Source organism: Pogoniulus pusillus, chromosome 22 (genome assembly GCF_015220805.1).
Source record: "Pogoniulus pusillus isolate bPogPus1 chromosome 22, bPogPus1.pri, whole genome shotgun sequence".
NCBI lineage: Eukaryota > Metazoa > Chordata > Aves > Piciformes > Lybiidae > Pogoniulus > Pogoniulus pusillus.
The window spans coordinates 3882780-3905776 of NC_087285.1; positions in this window are offsets into that span (position 1 = coordinate 3882780).

A 22997-nucleotide genomic window follows, 5' to 3' on the forward strand; every position below is an offset into this window, starting at 1 on the left:
TCTCACTCAGCAGGATGCCTTTAGGGCTTTGCTGGGGTGGTATCAGCCACTGGTGTGATGTTTGCTGGCATGCAAAGCTTGCAGTGGGTGGGGGAGCTGCCAGAGCTTGTGCCTGGGATGATCCATACCCCTGGAAAGGCACACTCTTCATATGCCACAGGAAGCCTCTGCAGCCCAGTGGGCTTCAGTACACCTCTCAAAGACTGAAAGCCTTTGGCTGGGTCAGGGCTGGTGAGATGGTGATGTTCTGCTGCAGCTACAAGAGAGTGGTGAATGCTGACACCACTCCTGACATCAAACTCCCACACAGGCTCCTCCTTCCCCTGCTTGCTGTTTTTCTTCCCTGTTTTCAACCCTGCAAAAGGCTGAGTGCAAACTGGGACGTGCAGGGTGGTCTGTGGATGCTGGAGATGGAGGTGTGGTGCAAGCTGTGGGTCAGCACAATGGCATCCTGGCCTGCATCAGGAACAGTGTGGCCAGTAGGACAAGGGAGGTTATTCTTCCCCTGTACTCAGCACTGCTCAGGCCACACCTTGAGTGCTGTGTCCAGTTCTGGGCCCCTCAATTCAAGAAAGATGTTGAGGTGCTGGAACATGTCCAGAGAAGGGCAACAAAGCTGGTGAGGGGCCTGGAGCACAAATCCTATGAGGAGAAGTTGAGGGAGCTGGGCCTGTTTAGCCTGGAGAAGAGGAGGCTCAGGGGTGATCTTATTACTGTCTACAACTACCTGAAGGGGCATCGTAGCCAGGTGGGGGGTGGCCTCTTCTCCCAGGCAACCAGCAATAGAACAAGGGGACACAGTCTCAAGTTGTGCCAGGGTAGGTATAGGCTGGATGTTAGGAAGAAGTTCTTCACAGAGAGAGTGATTGGCATTGGAATGGGCTGCCCAGGGAGGTGGTGGAGTTGCCATGCCTGGAGGTGTTGAAGCCAAGCCTGGCTGGGGCACTTAGTGCCGTGGTCTGGTTGGTTGGCCAGGGCTGGGTGCTAGGTTGGGCTGGCTGAGCTTGGAGGTCTCTTCCAACCTGTTTGATTATGATTCTGTTCTATGTTCCTGTGGTTCCTAGAATGTTTCCCATTGCTGAGAGCCCTTCACACAGTCCCTTTTCAAGTCCCTGCTCCTGCAGGTTTGTTAGGAGGGTTTTAGCTTCACACTAATCTGTTGTGACATGCTTCATCTGTCCTGCTCACAGTGCAAGCATGGCCAATGGTAGGCCTGCAAGCCCTCCTGGCACAGACCAAGCTCACACCAGCTGGTGGAGGTACTTTTGTTGCGGGGCTTATGCCAATTCTCTCCAAGACATAAGATGGAAGCACTTTTGCTGCTCTAAATGCTAAGGATTCCTGCCAGTATCATAATGTCACCTGGAAACCTGCTCCTGCATGCATACCTGGGACCACAGATTGGCTAGGGCTGGGTGATAGGTTGGACTGGAGGATCTTGGAGGTCTCTTCCAACCTGGTTGATTCTATGATTCTATGTAGGCTTGGCCAAACCTCTCCAGTCTGATACAGCATTGGAGTGCATGCTTCCTCAAAGCCCAGTTGAAAGAAACCTCTGTCACCTGCAGACTGGCTGTGGTGGCATCACATCCCACCCTAACCTTGGGAAAGCATGGTTGGGCAGCCCACACAAGGCTCTGCATCCCCACAGCAATACCTGCACCTACTTCTGGACCCAGGGCTGCTCATCTGTAGGCAAATCTGCAAGTGTTTAGTCCTCCAGCTCTGCTCTGACCTTAGTCCTGAGTCTTTACATAGCTGACACCAAGCTGAGTGGTGTGGTTGACACAGCTGAGGGACAGGAGCAGTCCAGAGGCACCCGGACAGGTTCAAGAAGTGGGTCCATGTGAACCTCATGAGGATCAGCAAAGCCAATTGCAAGGTCCTGGCCCTGGGTCAGGGCAATCATCCAGGCTGGAGGGCAGCCCTGTGGAGAGGCACCTGGGGGTGCAAAGCTGGAGATGAGCTGGTACTGAGCACTGCCAGCCCAGAGACAGCTTGTCCTGGGCTTAGACCCAGCAGCAGGGGCATGGAGGGGATTCTGCCCCTCTGCTCTGCTCAGACCTCCCCTGCAGTGCTGGGGCCAGCTCTGGAGTCCTCAGCACAGACAGGGACCTGTTGGAGCAGGGCCAGAGGAGGCCACAGCAATGCTGGAAGGGCTCTGCTGTGAGGCCAGGCTGGGAGAGTTGGGGGTGTTTGGCCTGGAGAAGAGAAGGCTTCAGGGAGACCTTCTGGTGGCCTTGCAGTGCTTAAAGGACCTAACCAGAAAGCTGGGGAGAGAGTTTTGAGCAGGGCCTGTTGTGGCAGGACAAGGGGTGATGGTTTGGACTGCAAGAGGGAGATTTAGACTGGAGAAAAGGAAGAAATTATTTTGTACTGAAGGTGGTGAGAGCCTGTCCCAGGTTGCCCAGAGAGCTGGGAGCTGCCCCATTGCTGGGACCATTGTAGGCTGTGTGAGGTTCTGAGCAACCTGCTCTAGCTGGGGATATCTTTGCTGACTGCAGGGGGTTTGGATCAGATGAACTTGACAGGTCCCTTCCCACCCAAAGCATTTGATGCTTCCGTTTCGGTGTCACAAACCTGGTGCTGAGCATCTTTGGGTGCTGCCCTCCTGGGTTTGCTGCCTGTGGGGCACCCTTAGGCTGAGAAGCATAACAACACTGCAGGATCCTTCCTCTTATAAGGAAATGGAAAACCTGCTCCTTAAACAGGATCCTCAGCCGTGGCAGCAGCAGCCCAGTTGGGTCACAGACAGAGCCTGTGCCTTGCATCACATCACAGGGTGCTTGTGAGCTGCTTCAGCCAGCTCTTGCCTGCCAGCCTCCAGCACTACCACCCAGCTCCCCCGGGTGAAACCAGGATACAGCCTGTGTTGTCCATGCTCCCCTGAAGAGCTGCTTCAGATCTCTTTATAGACACCTGTGAAATCCTCACCCTGCTGAAGTCAAAGACTAAGCTCCTGTTGACTTCAAAGGTGGGATGATTTCACACCGAGCCTGCATCTCCCATCCCCTCCTCCTCAGCTCCTGGACCTTTAGATATCCTTCCCTTTTAACTCCAGATGATTTGTGCAGTCTGGAGCTATATTTGGGTTGCAATAGGCTGAGTTTGCCCCCTAACAGCATCTGATGAGCAATTCTAAGCTGGGTTTTGCATCACTTGTCAAAGGGCTGTCACGTGTAGGTGCTGTGTCAGATGTGCTTTCTGAAGGGAGCTGCTCTGAGAGCAGATGTCTGAAGGCATCTGTGCCCTCAGGGTTTTCTTTTTCTGGATTTTAGATTTATTCTGACTTGGAAAAATACCATATTTCTCTCCCTGGAGAGGCAGGAAGATCTATCCTGGCTGTAAGGACTCTTGGAGCTTAGGGGAATCTGTTCCAAGGGCAGTCCCAACCCTGCCTGGTTTGCAGCTGAACTTGCTAAAAATCTCCATGGCATTTCCCAGTCTTTAGCAAATTGCTGATTTCTACCTCCAGACTGTTTGGGTCTGAATTCATTTTTCTGACCAGGAGAGATCTGTAGGAAATAAAGAAACACAATCACCTTTTATAGCACCATTCCAGTTGGAACAGACCCCCCCTAAGATTGAGTCCAACTGCTGACCCTGCATGATTGTGGCCATTAAACCAGGTCCCTAAGGCTAGATGACCTTGAAAGATCTCTTCCCACTCAAACCAGCCTGGGACTCAAGGAAGATGTGACTGAATCTATCCCACTCCTGGGAATCATAGAATGGTTTGGGTTGGAAGGGACCTCAAAGCTCAGTCAGTTCCAAGCCCTTGCCATAGGCAGGGACACCTCCCACTAGAACAGGTTGCTCAAGGCCTCATCCAAGCTGGCTTTGAACACCTCCCTGGGCAACCTGTGTCAGTGTCTCACCACCCTCAACCTGTGCCAGTCTCTCACCACCCTCACTGCAAAGAACCCTTGCCTAACATCTAGTTCCCATCTCCCCTCTGCCAGCTTAAACCAATTCTTCCTCATTCTGTCACTACAAGACCTTGTCAGTAGTCCCTCCACAGCCTTCCTGTAGCCCCCTTCAGATACTGGAAGGCCACTCCAAGGTCTCCTCAAAGCCTTCTCTTCTTCAGGCTGCAGAGCCCCAACTCTCTCAGCCTGTGCTCATAGCAGATCTGCTGCAGCCCTCTGAGCATCTTGGTGGCCTCCTCTGGACAGGCTCCAGCAGTCCTTGTTTTGGGGGCTCCAGAACTGCACCCAGGACTGCAGGTGGGGTCTGAGGAGAGCAGAGCCAAGGGGCAGAATCCCCTCCCTTGCCCTGTGCCCACACTGCTCTTGCTGCAGCCCAGCACAGGGTTGTGTCTGGGCTGCACTCACACTGCAGGCTCCTGTGGAGCTTTGCATCAGCCCAGACCCCCAGTGGCTGTTCCTCAGGGCTGCTCTCAGCCATTCCCCACTCAGCCTGGAGCTGTGCTTGGGATTGCACCCACCCAGGTGCAGGACCTTACACTTGGCAATCTTCCTTCTCTCCACTGTGGAACTCCTCCATCCCACTTGGGAAGTGGCTGTTGCTATTGAGGTGTTATTTGGATGTTCCTGATGGCAGAGCTGGGCTCTGATCTGAGGCTCACTGCTGTTTATCACAGCTCTGTTTTGTCCTGGGAGCTGGGGACCATGTTATGTCCCTTGACTGTGGCAGCAGGTGAGGGGTGAGCCTGTGGGTCACACTGAGGATGCAGAGAGCAACTGCCCATAACCACAAACAATTCTTTTATTGAAAGGTGGAGGACACCTGGAAAAAGGAGGCTCAAAAGAGGAAGCCTCCTGTGGAGTGTGCATTTACCACCCCCCATTACCCCTGCTCCTCTTAAGCAAAGTGAGTTCTCATAACCTTGTTGGCCACTCTCTTGCTGGCTTTGGGGACAGCAATAACTGTCTTTTTTTGGGGGCAGACAGAGGAAAAATTGGTCAATATGTGCTGGAGAAATTGCTGCTGTTCTTCTTCTTGGTGTCTGATCCCATTTCCCTCAGGACAAAGACTGGAACAGGCAGAGCAGGGGAGGGAGCAGCACTTTGCCTGGTCTGACCTGTCCTTGCTGCCTGTAGACTAACCCTGCTCTTGCTTCCAAGGAGTGACAGCAGCTCTGGGCTCTCCCCACAGGGTTCCATCCACCTGGCAAGGTTCAAGAAACATCTGAGGGCTCCATCCCCCTGGCAAGGTCTAAGGGTCATTTGGAAAGCAGGGCACTGAAGGCCCTGAGACGTGCCTAGGGCACAGGTCCCTGCCCTCAGTACCCTCTCTCCCTTCTGGGGCAGCAGCATTGCTGCCCAGATTGGCTGCCAAAGCCACCTCAGATGTGTGGTGTCTCTGCTGAAATGCCAACAGTTAGACAAGGTGGGAAAGTGTCTGCAGGGTGCAAACTCCCAGGGGCTCACCCACTGAACCTGCACCAAAGGACACATCCTGCTGGCTCTAGTCTATGCCCACCTCTCACTGGTGGGGGTTTACTCCTGCAGCCAGCTCGGTGACCTGCCCATGCTGTGGGCAGTTCCTGCTGGCCCTGCCTGCCACATGAGCTGGGTGGTGGTGGGTGCCAGTGCACTGGCTCCATCCCCAGGACCCCTGTTCTCCCACAGAGCTACTTCAGCAGCAGATTTGCAACTGGTTCTCTGTTCCCTACTTAATTTAGATCCAGCAAGAGCAGAAGAGGGAGCACCACTCAGCAGCTGTCTTCAGTACAAGAGGACACAGCCTCAAGCTGCCACAGGGCAGGTTCAGGCTGGGCATTAGGAAGTTCTTCACAGCAAGAGTGATTTGCATTGGAACGGGCTGGCCGGGGAGGTGGTGGAGTCCCCATCCCTGGAGGTGTTTAAAAGGAGGCTGAATGAGGCACTCAGTGCCATGGGTTAGTTAATTAGAAGGGTTAGGTGATTGGTTGGACTCGATGATCTCAGAGGTCTTTTCCAGCCTGGTTAATTCTGTGATTCAGGTGCAACCCCACAAAGCTCACAGCCACTCTTGAGCCTAGGACCACTATTTGCTGCCTTCCTGCTTTATCTCACCCCAGGGATGCTTCCTGACAGCAGGTCCCATCCTACACACAAGCATATGATGACTTCCTATCTTTCTCATGGCTTTTCACTCTGCCCTGCTGAGGTCACATCTAAAGAACTGGGTCCAGTTCTGGGCTCCCCAGTTCAAGAGAGACAGGGAGCTGCTGAAGAAGCTACAAAAATGCTGAGGGGCCTGGAGCAGCTCTGTGGGGAGCAAAGGCTGAGTGCCTGCAGAAGAGCAGCTCCAGAGGGCATCTGAGCAATGCTCAGCAAGAGATAAAGGAGCTGTGGGGAGCAAGAGGATGGGGGCAGATGCTTGTCAATGGTGCCCAGGGACAGTGCAAGGGGCTGTGGGCACAAACTGGCACCCAGGAGGTTCCATGTGAACAGGAGGAGAAACTTCTTTGGTGTGAGGGTGCTGGAGTCTCCTTCTCTGCAGAGCTTCCAAACCCACTTAGACATTGTGCTGCTGGGCAAGCTGCTGTGGGTGCCCTGCTTTAGCAGGGGGTTGGACTGGATGATCTCCAGAGGTCCCTTCCAGCCCCACCGTGCTGGGGCTGGGTGTGACTCGCAGCTGCCTCTCTCTGCGCTCCCCAGGCAGCAGCTCCGTGCCCGCAAGGTGACTGCTGGCTCGGCAGCAGCGGCTGGCAGCAGTGCCTGCGCCGGGAGCCCCCCTGCGATTTGTTTGCTTTCCCTCGCTCCTCTTGTTGACTTTGCAGGAGCGCTCTGCCTGCGCAGGGACCTGCATACAGATGGCCCCGGGAGGCTGGCAGCTGAATCATGCATCGGCTCTTTTCTTTCCTCCCTCAGACCCCACCGACATTGAATTTAGGGCTTTTCTCCTCTCTGTGCAGGGATCTTTCTCCCTCTACGTGTCCTCTGCAGAGCATTGCCAGTGTCCAGCAAGCTGCCATCCCAGCACCCTACCTCCAGAGCTGCTCCTCCCTTTCCTGTTTGAGCCCTCCTAGATGCCTTCTGCAGAGCTGTGCCAGTGTCCAGCAAGCTGCCATCCCAGCACCCTGCTCTCCAGAGCTGCTCCTCCCTTTCCTATGTGAGCCCTCCTAGATGCCCTTTGCAGAGCTGTGCCTGTGTCCAGCACCCTGCTCTCTAGAGCTGCTCCTCCCTTTCCTGTTTGAGCCCTCCTAGATGCCTTCTGCAGAGCTGTGCCAGTGTCCAGCAAGCTGCCATCCCAGCACCCTACCTCCAGAGCTGCTCCTCCCTTTCCTATGTGAGCCCTCCTAGATGTCCTCTGCAGAGCTGTGCCTGTGTCCAGCACCCTGCTCTCCAGAGCTGCTCCTCCCTTTGCTATGTGAGCCCCAAAGCTTTTATTGCAGGCAAGCAGCAGCTCTGTGGACACACTTTAGGTGTTTCCACTTCTCCCAGCAGTGCCTTCTTCCTCTTTCAAATCCTTGCTGCCTATTTTTGTTGCCTTTTATCTCCAATCCCTTTTTTCCCACCCAGGAACGGCCCCGCCAGAGGGTGATTTTTGTCGGGGAGATTGCTTTTGCATTTCAGACTTTTCAAGGACTAATGAACTTTATTAGATTATAATGAACTTATTACTCAGTGCTGCTGACCTGCTTTCTGAAGCACTTGAATTATTATTTGGAACAGGCCTGTTGAGGGACTCTCTCTCTCTTTTTTTCTTGCAGAGCAGTGTGGGTATATTAACTATTCAGAGTCAGAGATATAGATATATATTACTTGATTTTAATTATCTAGGCTCCATGTGAAATGTAGCTGCTCTGCTTTGATGGAGAGGCAGGGAGCAGGCATGAGGATGGAGCTGCTTCACCCTTCCCAGCAGGCTGCAGGAGATGTGTGTCCTGATGGGTTATTTGGTTCCCTCTAGGGCATGGTTCTCCATCCTGTCCCCAAGGCTCAGCCCATCCAGCTGTGCTAATGTCCACTCTCAGCAGCCAAGTGTCAATTCCCAGGGGATTTTGTATCCCATAGAATCAGTCAGGGGTGGAAGGGACCACAAGGATCATCTAGTTCCAACCCCCCTGCCATGGGCAGGGACACCCTGCCCTAGATCATTACTCTCTCTGAGGGTACCAGTTTCATTGGTTTAGGGTGTCCTTGGCGAAGGTCAAGGGCAGGTGGTTCTGGAGGATGCCTGTTCCCTTGCCACTCCTTGGGAGTCCTGACAGATGGGCACATGCTGGCCAGGAGCACTGGGATAAACTCAAGGATGTGCCATGATGACTTCCAGCAATCCCACACTCATGAGTGGCAATAAAGCAGTGCTGCTTAATCCCAGATGCTGGAATCAGGGAAAGGCAAGCAGCATGGGAGGGGGGATGAACCAGTCGAGAGTAGGAGGAGTGGGGTCCCAAAAGTTGGTGCTGACTATCAGCAGCTCCAGCCTTAGACATTTCCTTGCTCTTGAAAACACATTGGTACCCCTTTCATGAGCCAGGAACAGGTTTGAGTTACTCCAAGCCAGGCTCCTCCAGCTCACTGGCATGCTGGCTGTGACCCTGGGCTGAGGAGGGTCCAGCTGGACTGCAGGCTGTGCAGCAGGCTGTAACATTCCCTCTTCATAGAATCAAGTAGGATGGAAGAGAGCTCCAAGCTCATCCAGCCCAACCTAGCACCCAGCCCTGGCCAACCAACCAGACCATGGCACTCAGTGCCCCAGCCAGCCTTGGCTCCAACACTTCCAGGCACAGCAACTCCACCACCTCCCTGGGCAGCCCATTCCAATGCCAATCACTCTCTCTGACAACAACTTCCTCCTAACATCCAGCCTAGACCTGCCCTGGCACAGCTTGAGGCTGTGTCTCCTTCTTCTGTTGCTGGCTGCCTGGCACCAGAGCCCAACCCCACCTGGCTGCAGCCTCCCTGCAGGTAGCTGCAGACAGCAATGAGCTCTGCCCTGAGCCTCCTCTTCTGCAGGCTGCACACCCCCAGCTCCCTCAGCCTCTCCTCACAGGGCTGTGCTCCAGGCCTCTCCCCAGCCTTGCTGCCCTTCTCTGGACACCTTCCAGCACCTCAACATCTCTCTTCCTACACACTCTGCCTCTCAGTGTGAATCAGTTGAGCACCTTGCCTTCTCCAGCCATGCTCTCACCATCTCCTCTCACTTGGTGAGTTCTAGTTTCCAGCTTTCACCTTTTGCTGCCTGCCTTCTGCTGTGTAGCTCCATGGTGCTGTGGCTGCAGGCTGGGACAGCTCCGTGGTGCTGCCTCTGCACACTGTGACTCCTGCTGCATGGCTCGGGTTCGTGCTGGTGGTTTCTGGAAGCCTTTTAGGACTCCCGAGTGGCTGTGGTCTCACTCGGCAGGGTGGGCTCTGAGCAGTGAATGGATGAGTCAGGCACTGGCAGGGCACCAGTTCACTGCAAAGCAGTTTTCACCTGTGCTGCCAGCTCTGAGGAGGAAAAAGGGAGGGTGAGGGGAAGACAGGGCTGAGGAAAGAACTTCCCTTATGCTAGCCAGCCATCGGGGTTTGGCTGCAGCCCTTTGCTGAGCTGCACAACAGCCAGGGGGGGAGAGAGGGAAGAGAGGTCCTGGCATGAGTCCTTAGCCACAGAGCATCAAGAGAAAAGCCTGGGCAGAAAAGAACAAGCTGCTCCCTGTTGCATCATTTACATCACAGAATGTCAAGGGCTGGAAGGGACCTTGAAAGCTCATCCAGTCCAACCCCCTGCCAGAGCAGGATCACCTATACCAGATCACACAGGAACGCATCCAGGTGGGTTTTGAATACCTCCAGGGAAGGAGACTCCACACCCCCCCCTGGGCAGCCTGTTCCAGTGTTCTGTCACTCTCACAGGGAAAAAAATCCTCTTCCTGTTTGCATGAAACTTCCTATGCCTCAGTTTCCACCCACTGCCCCTTGTGCTGGCAGTGGGCATCAGTTACTGGGGGAAGATGCTGCAGTAAAGGTCCTCAGTGTGTCCTGTCCAGAGCCATTTTGCTGGTGGTGGAGGCTTAGGTTGCTCAGTGTTCCCAGGAGCCCACAAATGACCCCCAAAATGCCCATGGATGAAGGCATCACCCCAGAGAGGTGGCTGCAGGACACTACTGCAGTACAGCATCCCCATGATGCTTGAGGCACCTTCTCACATGTGTGACATGGACATACCACATATGGGATGTTAGGAGCATGTGGGCAAGCAGGGGCTGAGAGGTGCTGCCAGGACTGGGGCAGACCTGCAGCTTTTCCTTCCCTCCCAGTGCCCTGCAGTGATACCCAAGTCCTCAGCCATGCTCCTCCGCAGAACCCCTCCCTTCAGTGTCCCCATGTTCTGCTGGAAATGGTTTCCTCTGATGTTGCTCTGGGAGATGAAGAGCTGTGGCCATGGGGTGGATGTAGAGCTGGCACAGGGGCAGGGAAGACAGGAGATGCTGCAGGGTGGTGTTGGCAAGAGATCTATGTGCTGGAGGGGGAGGCAATCCCCATAAACCTGCCCTACCTCTGGGCAGAGCTTGCCCAGAGCACCATGGGCTTCAGTGGAGACTCAGGGCTTGACACAAGCCCAATGACCACTCTGTGGGGGGGTTCTTTGTGTCTCTTAACTGCTCTGGACCCGTCGAGCTGAGCTGCTCTTGCTGACAATGTCTGTGGCAGAACAAAGCAGCAGGTGCCTCTTTCCAGGACCCTGGCTGGCCCCATGCTGACCTTCCTCTCCAGCAAGCCTTGCTGGGGACCCTGCTAAGTATGGGAGTCATAAATCAAAGGAATTGGCTGTTTGTTGGGGGTGGGTTTGGTTTTGTTTTGCTTCCTTTTCCATTTAGCTGCTAAAGATAGAGCAAAACAAGGAAAAAGCTTCCTTGCAGCATCCCTCCAGGCCAGCCTGAGGGTGGGCATCAGCTGAGAGTAGCTAAGAGGGTTTCACCCTTGTAGTGAGCAAGTGCAGCTGGTACCCAGGCTGGCAGGACATGGCTTTGTGATAGGGATCAGCCACTTGTGAAAGGTGTCAGCAGTGCCTGGTCAAAGGCAGCCCAATTGCTTTTCCTGTGTTAGTGGCACCTCTGAGCTGGTCCCAGAGCTGCTGGGGTTTGGCTCAGCCAGGAGGAGAGGCAATAAACAGCTTGGGTGATCCCTGGCCACAGAGCAGAGATAAGAGTGACCTTTTCAGCTGTAATTATCTTTTCTCATAGAAACCAGATGCTGAATTTAATAAAACAGAGGAGGAAAGTGATGGTTTCATAAATGCTGCCAAACAGGAGTCTAATCTGCCCCTCTAAAGCCAGGCAGAACTGGGAGCTGTCTCAGAAGACACCAGCTCCAGTTTGCATGGCAGTGTGATGCTGGAGTCCAGCACTCAGCTGGGCGTGGGCCAGATGTGATCTGGGCAGGTGGTTTGAGCAGCACACACCTGTAGATGTGGGATAAAGAAGCTTCTTGGTTTAATGCAGGGTTTGGCCATCAGCTGTCCCCAGGAGCTGGGATTTCACCTGGGATCTGAGAGCTCAGGGAGCTTTGAAGGTGCTGCTGGCAGGTCTGCTCAAGCGAGGGCAAGCAAACAGGGAGGGATTCCTTGGGCTAAGTGCCTGCATCCCGCTCGCAGCAAGCCTCATCTGCAGTGCTGGGCTTTCCAGCCTCTCCCCTGGCTGCAACCCGGGGGTCAGGATATGGCCGCACAAGGCAGTGCTGGGCAGTGCCTGTTGCTGCCGCGGGCGCTGCCCGCAGAGCTGCCCGGGAGGCTGAGTGCCGCACCAGGGTTTGCCTGGCTCTGCAGCCGTAAAGCCGAAGGGAAGAGCTAGCACCAAGCCACTCGAACGTATGGGGTGCCGTAAAAGCAGCCCCCTCTACGCTGCTGCTGAGCTCCTGAAGGGAAGGATGCTGCTAGAGCTCCTGTCTGCTTGGGAACTGCAGCTGCTCTTTACTGGCTGTGAGCTGCTGGAGGAGGGTGTGTGGCCAAACTGGGACCTGTTAGAGGGGACTGTGGATGGGGAGAGAGCCCCAGCACGAGGAGAGGGAGTGGAGGAAGGGGATGGATGCTATGAAGAGCAGTCACAAGGACCGTCTCTCCCTTCTGCAGACAAGTGAAGCAGCAAGGCTGGTGGTGGAGGTGTCAGCATGCAGGGAGCAGAGCTCCTGCAGCAGAGTCTGGTCCTGAGCACAGCTCGTGTTGGACAAAGCGTGGGCACTGTGGCCAAGCTGGGTGCAGGCACCCTGAGGGGTAAGGGATCAGGGAAGGGAAGCTCACAAGTTGAGCAGCATCAGGAGCATCCCTTCTCTGGGTCACTCGTGGCCACGCAGCACCAGCACCTTGCAAAGCAGCTCAGGCAGTGTCCTCCCTCCCAGCCTCTCTCATGTTTTATTTAAATCTCTCATTTCTGCTTAGCACTGCTGGGGAGAGAAGGTGCCCGTGAACCTCCAGAGGCTCATGGTCTGATCCTGCTTCTCAGGTCCCATTCGAGCCCATGTAATGTTTACTCTGGGGTAGTGATGCTGCTGAAAGCTGCAGGCAGGGTGAGGGCAGAACTGCTGGGCTACGAGGCAGCCCATTTCTGGTCACAGCTGCTTCATTCTGCAGCTATCACAACTCGTGTCCTTTAATCACACAGTTCCAGGCTCAAAGATCATCTGGCCCAACCATTCTTGGTGAGAGCATGGTATAGACAAGCTGGCCCAGCTCCTGCCCAGCTGAATCTTCACAGTGGCCAATGCTGGAGACTCCACCACTCCCCTGGGGAGATTATTCCAGCAGCTGATTGTTCTCATTGTGAAACATTTCCCTTTTGTAGAGGAGCCAGAGAGCAGCTTTCATTTCTAGCCTGCCCTGCTTATCACTTCTCTCAGACCATGCTTGATTACTTACAATCAGAGAATTGTTTTAGTCAGAAAGGACCTTTCAGATCATCAAGTCCAACCATTAACCCAGCACTGTCAGGTCACCACTAAACTACTTCCCTCAGCACCACATCTACAAAGCTTTTCAAGTCCTCTAGGGATGGAGACTCCACCACTGCCCTGGGCAGATTGTTCTAGGGCTTGATGACCCTTTTGGGGAAGGAAATGTTCCTCGTGTCCAACCTAAACCTACTCTGGCACAACCTGAGTCTGTTTCCTCTAGTCCTGTCTCTTGCTACTGAGGAAAAGAAACTGATCCCCACCTTGCTCCAAACTCCTTTCAGGGAGCTGTAAAAAGCCAGGAGCCTCATTTTCTCTAGACTAAGCAACCTCATCTCCCTCAGCAGCTCCTGACAAGACTTGTTGTCTGAAGACTTAATGTAGGACCTCTGTCTCCCTGGGCTGGGATCATCCAGTGTCTTGACTAACAGCACAGGTGGAGCTGACAGCCCCTCCATGCTCATGCATGTGTCAGCTGTGAGCACCCACACACAACGCAGGGGACAGCAGGGTCCCCCCACCATGGCCAGCAATACCTGTTCAGCAGGATGAGACTCCACACCAGGTCTTACCCAAAGGAGCTGAGACCTTCCCAAGGAGAAGGGGTAGGGCAGAGCCAACCTCTCGGGCAGCGGTGCTGCTGGATGTGCATTTATGGATGGAGATTGCTGGCAATTATGATAATGGCTGGGATCTCCAAAGCTGACATCTTCCTCCTGGATGATGAATAAGCTGTCTGACTCCTGTTCATTTGTTATTCAGAACTTCAGTGCTGCCTACTCCAGAGTTCCCAGTGCTAAATGCTAATGAGGAGCGGTGTTGTCTGACTCCCATACTGAACACCAAAGCAGCTCCCAGGATCAAGGGGGTTAAGCATCAAAATTGTCTTGGACATTAAAGAATTAGTAGACAAACAGGTTGACTTCTCAAGCCACCACTGGGCCCATCTGCTTGCTGTGTGTTTGCTCCCTCTCCTTGCCTGATCCAATAACAGGGCAGGGCTTTGCCCACTGGCGCTTCCCTTTCTGTGGGCAGTGTGTCAGGAGGGAAATGTTGATGCTGGGGCTCTAAGCAAGGCTGGCCACGAAGCCAAAACACAAGGAGAACAGGTTGCCTAAGGAGATTGTGGATGTTTAAGGTGTTTAAGGCTAGATTGGATATTGCCTTCAACAGAAGGTGTCCCTGCTCATGGCAGGGGAGTTTGAACGAGATGATCTTTAAGGTCCCTTCCAACCCAACCCATTCTATGAATATATGACTCTGTGGATTGTCATAGAGTAGGGAAGTGATGATGCCCATGTGCTCAGCCCTGGTGATGCCACAGCTTGAGTTCTGGGTTCAGTTTTGGGTGTTGCAGTTCAGGAAAGACAGTGAGGTCCTGGAGTGTGTCCAGAGAAGAGCAATGAGGCTGATGAGAGGTTTGGGGAGCATCACACGAGGAGCAGCTGAAGGAGCTAGAGGTGTTTAGTCTGGAGAAGAAGAGGCTGAGGGGAGATCTTAATGCTCTTTACAACTACTTGAAAGGAGGTTGAGGTGAGGCTGGTGTTGGTCTCTTCTCCCAAGTAAGCAATGACAGGATGAGATGGGTTTAAGTAGTACTAGGCTAGGCTTAGGTTGGGCATTACTTTACTGAGAGAGTGGTGAGGCACTGGAACAGGCTGCCTGAGGAGGTGGTGGAGTCACCATCCCTGAAGGTGTTCAAGGAGCATGGAGATGTGGTGCTTCAGAAAAGCTTGGATGAGGCTGGTTGACTGGCTAGGGCTGGGTGATAAGTTGGCCTGGGTGATCTTGGAGGTCTCTTCCAACCTGGCTGATTCTATGATTCTATGGCTCAGTGGTGGTGGTAGAGTTATGGTTGGACTTGGCCTTAAAGGTCTTTTCCAGCCTTAGTGCTGCTATGATTCTGTGAACATCTTGAACTAGAGAGAGCTGCTCAGAGCCCCACCAAATTTAACCTTCAGCACCTCCAGGAATGGATCTTGGAAGAAGTAGGAGCCCAAATCTCCATGGGTGGGTACACATGTGCATGGACACGGGCTTGGAGGGGGAAAGTGAGGACAGGAACCCAGGAGAAATACTCCTGATGTGCTTCAGCTCAGAGTACCCAGAAATAGCACAAAATGGGAACTCCGTGGCCCCACCAGAAGGGAATGCTCTGAGAGGCCATTTGCTGCACCAAAATGCTTCTGTAAATGTTCCAGAGGGGACTCTGCAAAGCTTTTATTCTTTCCTTTCTTTCACAGCTAAGGCTTGAAGCTTTCCTGTAATTGCTTCCCTGTTTTTACTGCTCTGTGGCTTTTCTGAAATATCTTTGTTTTAATTACAATATTGATTTAGATACAATGCTGAGGAGAGCCCTGGAAAAATGAAAGAGAAGGCAAATGAAAAGCAATTATTAGAGAGTGCTCTAATGGAAAGGAGCCTCACGTGGGGACCTCAGCAGTTATTATTATTTATAGAGCCCTGGAAACCAGCACTTGGCCAGCCTGGCATGGAGAGTTATGGATGGGCAGGCTGCTTCCATCAATAAAGCACCCAGACATTTGCCCAGTGCCTGCAGACAGGGACCTGCTGCTGGTCACTGTGATCTCCTCAGGTGCAGCTTCTGGTCACGGCACAAGGTTTTCTGTGCCATGTAGCTGGAGTAACATCTGCACCCCAAACAAGCCTCAAGCCACTTAGCAAAGCCTTGGCTGTGGCAGAGCACAGCTCCCAGCAGTCAGGAAGGAGCCCTGCTGCTATGGGCAAACTGGCCATGCTTTTTGTTTAATTGAGTCAGCCAGGTTGGAGGAGAGCTCCCCAAGCTCAGCCAGCCCAACCTAGCACCCAGCCCTGACCAACCAATCAGACCATGGCACTAAGTGCCCCAGCCAGCCTTGGCTTCAACACCTCCAGGCACAGCCACTCCACCACCTCCCTGGGCAGCCCATTCCAATGCCAATCACTCTCTCTGCCAACAACTTCCTCCTAACATCCAGCCTAGACCTCCCCTGGCACAACTTGAGGCTGTGTCCCCTTGTTCTCTTGCTGGCTGCCTGGCAGCAGAGCCCAACCCCACCTGGCTACAGCCTCCCTGCAGGCAGCTGCAGGCAGCAATCAGCTCTGCCCTGAGCCTCCTCTGCTGCAGGCTGCACCCCCCCAGCTCCCTCAGCCTCTCCTCACAGGGCTGTGCTCCAGGCCCCTCCCCAGCCTTGCTGCCCTTCACTGGACACCTTCCAGCACCTCAACATCTCCCTTGAATTGAGAAACCCAGAGCTGGACACAGCACTCAAGGTGTGGCCTGAGCAGTGCTGAGCACAGGGGCAGAAGAACCTCCTTTGTCCTGCTGCCCACACTGCTCCTCAGCCAGCCCAGGATGCCAGTGGCTCTGCTGCCCACCTGGGCACACTGCTGCCTCATCTTCAGCCACTTGACCAACCTTCTGTGGTGTGTTGAGCTTTGGTTTTTCCTTCTGAAGCCTCTCCCATCAGGCTGTTCCCATGGCAGATCCCTCCTCAGCTGGAACGGCACATGCGGGCAGGGGAAGCGAGGCAGGCGCTGGGAGGGGAGGTGAACGTTGTCAAGGTAATAAAAGAAAGGAACCTGCATTGTGCCATGAAGAGGAAGTTGGCTCTTTCCTCCCAGCATAGGAGACATATTGCTGGGAAAACACTGTTAAGGATCTTAAAAGGTGAAATCCTTCCATCCAGTGGATTCAAGGGAGGTTCCTTGGCACTGCACAGATAAACAGAGGCTTTTGCCCTCAGCTGTTCTCTCAGGAAAGGGAAGCCTTGTGAATAGTCGCCAGACTCATGAGACAGAGCATGCATAAATATGTCAGGAAAGCACAGGAGCTGGAGATTAAAAAGACATCTCCTCGGGATGCAGATTAATACTTGCTAGGCTGAGGGGTTTGCCAGAGGTTGCGCCCCCCTGGAAGTGGGTTTGTGCCCCTGGCCAACCATGCCAGGCAAGATGCTTGCTGCTCTGTCTCAGTGTTTGACCTGGAGCAAGGAGTTCATCCTCTGATGAAGGTTTCACCTTGCAAGGCTTGGCCAGAGCAGGCAGAGGTGATGTCCTTTGCTGTCCCTCTGGGATAGCAAGGCTCAGCCACCCCACATCAGTGAGGTGCAGTGCAGATGGGTTTCATGTTTGCTGTAAAGGTCTACTCTTTCTGGTGTGTAGACAGCAATGTCCATGGTTTGCTGAGGTCTGCAAGCCAGGCTGCAGAATCAAGAGCAGCCTCTCCCTTGGTGTGTCCCCAAAATGCACTGTAGCCTGGAGGAACACTGTTGTGGTGCCACATCCCCCAGCAGCCCTGCAGAGGACCATTGCTGTGGTGCCACATCCCCCAGCAAGCCTGCAGAGCACCACTCTCATGGTGCCACATCCCCCAGCAAGCCTGCAGAGCACCACTCTCATGGTGCCACATCCCCCAGCAGGCCTGCAGAGCACCACTCTCATGGTGCCACATCCCCCAGCAAGCCTGCAGAGAACCACTGCTGTGGTGCCACATCCCCCAGCAGCCCTGCAGAGGACCACTCTCATGGTGCCACATCCCCCAGCAGCCCTGCAGAGCACCACTCTCATGGTGCCACATCCCCCAGCAAGTCTGCAGAGCACCACTCTCATGGTGCCACATCCCCCGGCAGGCCTGCAGAGAACCACTGCTGTGGTGCCACATCCCCCAGCAGCCCTGCAGAGCACCACTCTCATGGTGCCACATCCCCCAGCAGCCCTGCAGAGCACCACTCTCATGGTGCCACATCCCCCAGCAGGCCTGCAGAGCACCACTCTCATGGTGCCACATCCCCCAGCAAGCCTGCAGAGCACCACTCTCATGGTGCCACATCCCCCGGCAGGCCTGCAGAGAACCACTGCTGTGGTGCCACATCCCCCAGCAGCCCTGCAGAGGACCACTCTCATGGTGCCACATCCCCCAGCAGCCCTGCAGAGGACCATTGCTGTGGTGCCACATCCCCCAGCAGGCCTGCAGAGGACCACTGCTGTGGTGCCACATCCCCCAGCAGGCCTGCAGAGAAGCATCTCTTGCAGGAGCTGCCCCAGAAGTCGACAAAGGAGGGTTTGCTGCAGCTGCTGTGCTGCACCAGGCATCTCTTTGGAGCGTGACCGAGGCTGAGGTGTGCTCTGCTTGGAACAAGGAGCCATCAAGAGGCATGGGATGGAGAGGGCATGATGAAAGAGGTGGTTTTTTCTGGGCAAAACAATGTTTTCCCTCTCCTAACTCATTTCTTCTCTGTGACCCTTCTTCATTGTGCCTTATGAGGAGAGGCTGAGGGACCTGGGGACCTGGGGCTGTTTAGTCTGGAGAAGACTGAGGGGGGATTGAATCAATAACTATAACTATGAGGGCTGGGGGTCAGGAGAAGGGGGACAGGCTCTGCTCACTGCTCCCTGGGATAGGACAAGCAGCAATGGATGGAAGCTGCAGCACAGGAGGTTCCAGCTCAACACAAGGGGGAACTTCTTGCCTGGAAGGGTCCCAGAGCCCTGGCACAGGCTGCCCAGGGAGGTTGTGGAGTCTCCTTCTCTGGAACCTTTCCAGGCCTGTCTGGATGTGTTGCTGTGTGCCCTGATCTAGATTGTGTGGCCCTGCTCTGGCAGGGGGCTTGGACTGGATGATCTCTTAGGGTCTCTTCCAGCCCCTGGCATCCTGTGAGCCTGTGACCTCCACAGAGGCAACTCCCCATGGCTGCTCCTGCAGGCCCTCTGGAGCTGCTCACCCCAGGGGCTGCGGTTGGGTTGGGAAAGGGCGATGAGGAGCTACCCTGGGCTCTGCAGCTCTTTCTCCTGGGGGTGGCTCAGGAACGATGTCATTCCGTGCTGCCAAACACCCACAGGCTTGTAGTGAGGGGCATCCTGCCCGGGCTCCAGCGTGCGGTCCCCTCCTGCCTCCGCACCTGCCGGCAAACAGCGCTGGGATCAGGGACGGGCGGCGGCATCAGCCCCAGAATGGGTGACTCGGGGCCGCAGGGAGGGCTGTGGCATATAGGACAGGGCAGGGTACGGCATTGCAGCGGAGAGGCAGAGCCACAGCGCCGTGCCGGGAGCGCTGCGCGTCCCCGGGAGCAGCCCCGCAGGCAGCGCTGGGCGCGGGTGGCTCTCCCCTGGCGGCTCTATCCCGGTGCCTCTCCCCCGGCGCCTCTCCCCCGGTGCCTCTCCCCCGGTGCCTCTCCCCCGGTGCCTCTCTCCCGGCGGCTCTCCCCCGGTGCCTCTCCCCCGGTGCCTCTCCCCCGGTGCCTCTCCCCCGGTGCCTCTCTCCCGGCGGCTCTCCCCCGGTGCCTCTCCGCTGGCCGTGGCCGAGGAGCCACAGTGGCGAGCTGGGTTCGTAACGTTCAGGCTGAAAGCGATGCTCGCTGCTGGCACAACGCTTGTGGGCATCTCACTTCCTTAGCTCTGCCCTGCAAACCCAGAGCTGATCCCATCCCATCCCATCCCATCTGGATGCGTTCCTGTGAGACCTGTGCTAGAGGATCTTGCTCTGCAAGGGGGCCGGACTTGAAGCTCTCCAGAGGTCCCTTTCAACTCGAACATCCTGTGGTCCCACTCTGCTCTGTGCTGCTGAGGCCAGCTCTGGGCTTCCCAGTTCGAGAGACACAGGGAACTGCTGGGGAGAGTCCAGTGCAGATACAAAGCTGCTGAAGGGCCTAGAGCAGCTATGTGAGGAGTGAAGGCTGAGAGCCTGCAGAAGAGCAGCCCCGGAGGGCATCTGAGCAATGCTCAGCAGGACATAAAGCCTGGGGGGGCAAGAGGTATGTAGTGACAGGACAAAGGGCAACAGGCACAAACTATGACCCAGGAAAATTCATCTGAACTGGAGGAGAACATTCCTTGCTGTGAAAAATTGCTTCCAGAGAGGCTGTGGAGTCTTTTTCTCTGGAGAGATTCCAAACCCACCTGGGCATTGCTATGCTGTGTGACCTGCTGTGGGTGCCCTGCTTTAGTGGAAGGGTTGAGCTGGATGAGATCCCTTCCAGCACCCACCACACTGGGATTCTGTGTGAGGACCAGCACGCAGAGTTGGCTCTGACCTTACATTCACCCTCCTGCCAGCTCCTGTGTGCTCCAGGGACTTTGGGAAACTCCCTGGGGATGTCAAGTCTCTGCATGGCAAAATAGAAGCAGCCCCTGCAGCAGCCCCTGTGCTGCTCTCTGGGGTCAGGGGATGAGCAGGAGGAGGTGCAGCTGAGCACAAGGCGCAGAGAGAAGCTGTGGCATGGGGAGGGGGGATCTGGGTGAAGGCTTCCAATGACTTGGGGAGCTCATGCCTGGTGTAGGTGTTTAACAGGAGCGTGGCATGGAGCAGAGCTGTGTTAATTGCCATGGAAACTTGGCAGCAATAAACAGGCTGAGATCAGCCCGAAAACACCCTGCCAGTGCTCACATCCCCTGATGCGAATTAGCAACCACGTTGGCAATGACTCAGTGGAGCATGAAGCGCAGCCATGGCATCACAGAAGGCCCCCAAAGGGCAGGAGCAGAGTGTGCCAGCCAGGGAGTGAGCGCTGCACCCCAGAGAGGGATCTGTTGGGTGCCAGGCATTCCCCTGCCCAAGGGCAGCCTCGGGAAGGCTGGAGAAGAACAGCTGGGAGGACCCAGAGCAAAGCATCTCCTTCTGGCTGCCCTGCGGGAGGTGGGCAGAGGCTTGGGGCTTTGGTACATCCCACCACTGGGCTGCTCTGGTGGTCTTGTCCCCCTCAATGCCACTTACCATCGTTTGGCATCTCTTCTTCTGCTGTTTCCCACAGCAGGATTGGCCCTTCCCATTGCAGAAGCTGAACTGGCAGCCCTCTGTGGAGTTCAACCCACGGTCAGGCTTTGCTGGCCTGTGTGTACAGAGGATAAAATCATAGACTCATAGAGCAGGAGGGGATTGGAAGGGACCTCTGGAGATCATCGAGTCCAGCCCCCTGCCAGAGCAGGGTCATCTAGGGCAGGGCACACAGGAATGCATCCAGATGAGTCTTGAAAGTCTCCAGAGGAAACTCCACCACCTGCCTCTCCGGGCAGCCTGCTCCAGTGCTTCTATTGACACTGAAAAACCTCTTTCCCATATCTTCCCTTGATCTCATCCTCATCCCCAGCTGGCTGACAGTTCACCATGTGCTGCACCCCTTCCCTCAGACCCAGCAGGCCAAGTGCCTCCCTGGCACACCCCATCAGGGTCAGGGAGCATCCTGTCTTTGAGAAGTATCCTGGCCCCCACCTGCTGGCAGTCTGAAACGTGTGCTAAAGCACAGTGTGTGCTGCTGGTCCCCAAAGCCACCTTCCTTAAAGCTCTCCTGAGCTGTAAGCAGAAGGTCACACTTGGAGTATTGTGTCCAGTTCTGGGCTTCCCAGTTCAAGAGAAACAGGGAACTTACTGAAGATAGTCCAGTGGAGGCCACAAAGATGCTGAGGGGTTCAGGGTGTCTCTGTGAGGAGGAAAGGCTGAGAGGTGCAGACCTTATCTGGGCTTGGAGCCAGGGGAGCCACCAGTGAAACCCCAAGACCACCTCACCCCTCCTCACAGGGTCCAGCCCAACATGGTGACCACAGAAGGAACCTAGAGCCAGTTGTGGCCAAGATGTGCAGCAGGAGATTCCTCACACCATGAGCAAATGGGAAATGATGCCTCAGCAGCAGCTGCACCATGCACTGCAGGTCTCATTCCCAGAGGGAATGAGGCTGGGTGCATGTCCTTACAGCCACCAGCCAGTCCTTGGAGCCTACTGTGCCACCAGCATGGCCAAAGTCTTGAAGCAGTGGGGCAGGAGTGGGGCAAGGGGCATGCAAAATCCAACCTCTTTGGGTCATCTGCAGCTTCTGGGAGGTGAAGCTTCCTAAAACCTTCTGGCATAAAGGGACACTTTGTGCCATGGGTGAGTGAAGAGAGGTCAGCAGTGCCCTCTGCCGTGTGCAGCCCTGGGCTGTGGGTGCCCATCAGGGTGTCATGGGCAGGCATATGCAGGGGGTATAGGTGATACCCAGCCAGGCTGCACTCAGGATGGGGAAACAGTGCATGGCAGGAACTAATTCTTGGCTTTGAGCATGTTGTGCCTGGATTTAGCCAGTGGAGATGGAGCAAGGAAAAGCTTGGGCAGAAGGAGCCAGTGAGGATGGTGTCACCATCACAGCAAACCACCTCCAACAGGCATTTCACACCATGTATTCTCCTCAGCATCTCAGAACCCTCCTGTTCTCCTGGTGCCTCCCACAGGGCTTTGGGGTGGAAAGGAAGGACATGTTCTCCACCAGGCATCTGAGCTGCTCTGCTCTGCTCCATGGCTATGGGAGATTATGCATCTGAGCTGCTCTGCTTCATGGCTATGGGAGGTTCTCCTGCCCCTGGACTCAGCACTGCTCAGGCCACACCTTGAGTGCTGTGTCCAGTTCTGGGCTCCTCAAGTCAAGAGAGATGTTGAGGTGCTGGAAGGTGTTTGGAGAAGGGCAGCAAGGCTGGGGAGGGGCCTGGAGCACAGCCCTGTGAGGAGAGGCTGAGGGAGCTGGGGGGGTGCAGCCTGCAGCAGAGGAGGCTCAGGGCAGAGCTCATTGCTGTCTGCAGCTGCCTGCAGGGAGGCTGTAGGCAGGTGGGGTTGGGCTCTGCTGCCAGGCACCCAGCAGCAGAAGAAGGGGATAGAGTCTCAAGCTGTGCCAGGGCAGGTCTAGGCTGGCTGTTAGGAGGAAGTTGTCAGAGAGAGTGATTGGCATTGGAATGGGCTGCCCAGGGAGGTGGTGGAGTGGCTGTGCCTGGAGGTGTTGAAGCCAAGGCTGGCTGGGGCACTTAGTGCCATGGTCTGGTTGATTGGCCAGGGCTGGGTGCTAGGTTGGGCTGGATGAGCTTGGAGCTCTCTTCCAACCTACTTGATTCTATGATTCTATTATGTTGGCCAAGAGCTATTTGTATCCACACCATGTTCCCAGCCTTTGTGTCTGTGAGCCTGCTGGCATGGTACAAGGAAAGGTTCCTTCCAGGAAGCCTTTTTCCACGGCAGTCTGAAGTATTTGCCTTTTCATTAGGCCCCCAAATCTCCTGCTTGCCCCACTTAGCTTCTGGCACAGAGCTTCCTCGTTGTGATTTCCGAGGCCGTCTCAAGGTTAGCACAAGCTCCTCACGCTGCGGTGACTGCAGCTCTCCAGGGGAAGGTTAAAGGATGCAAATTGTTGACAGAGGGCTTTTCAATTTCACATGCAAAG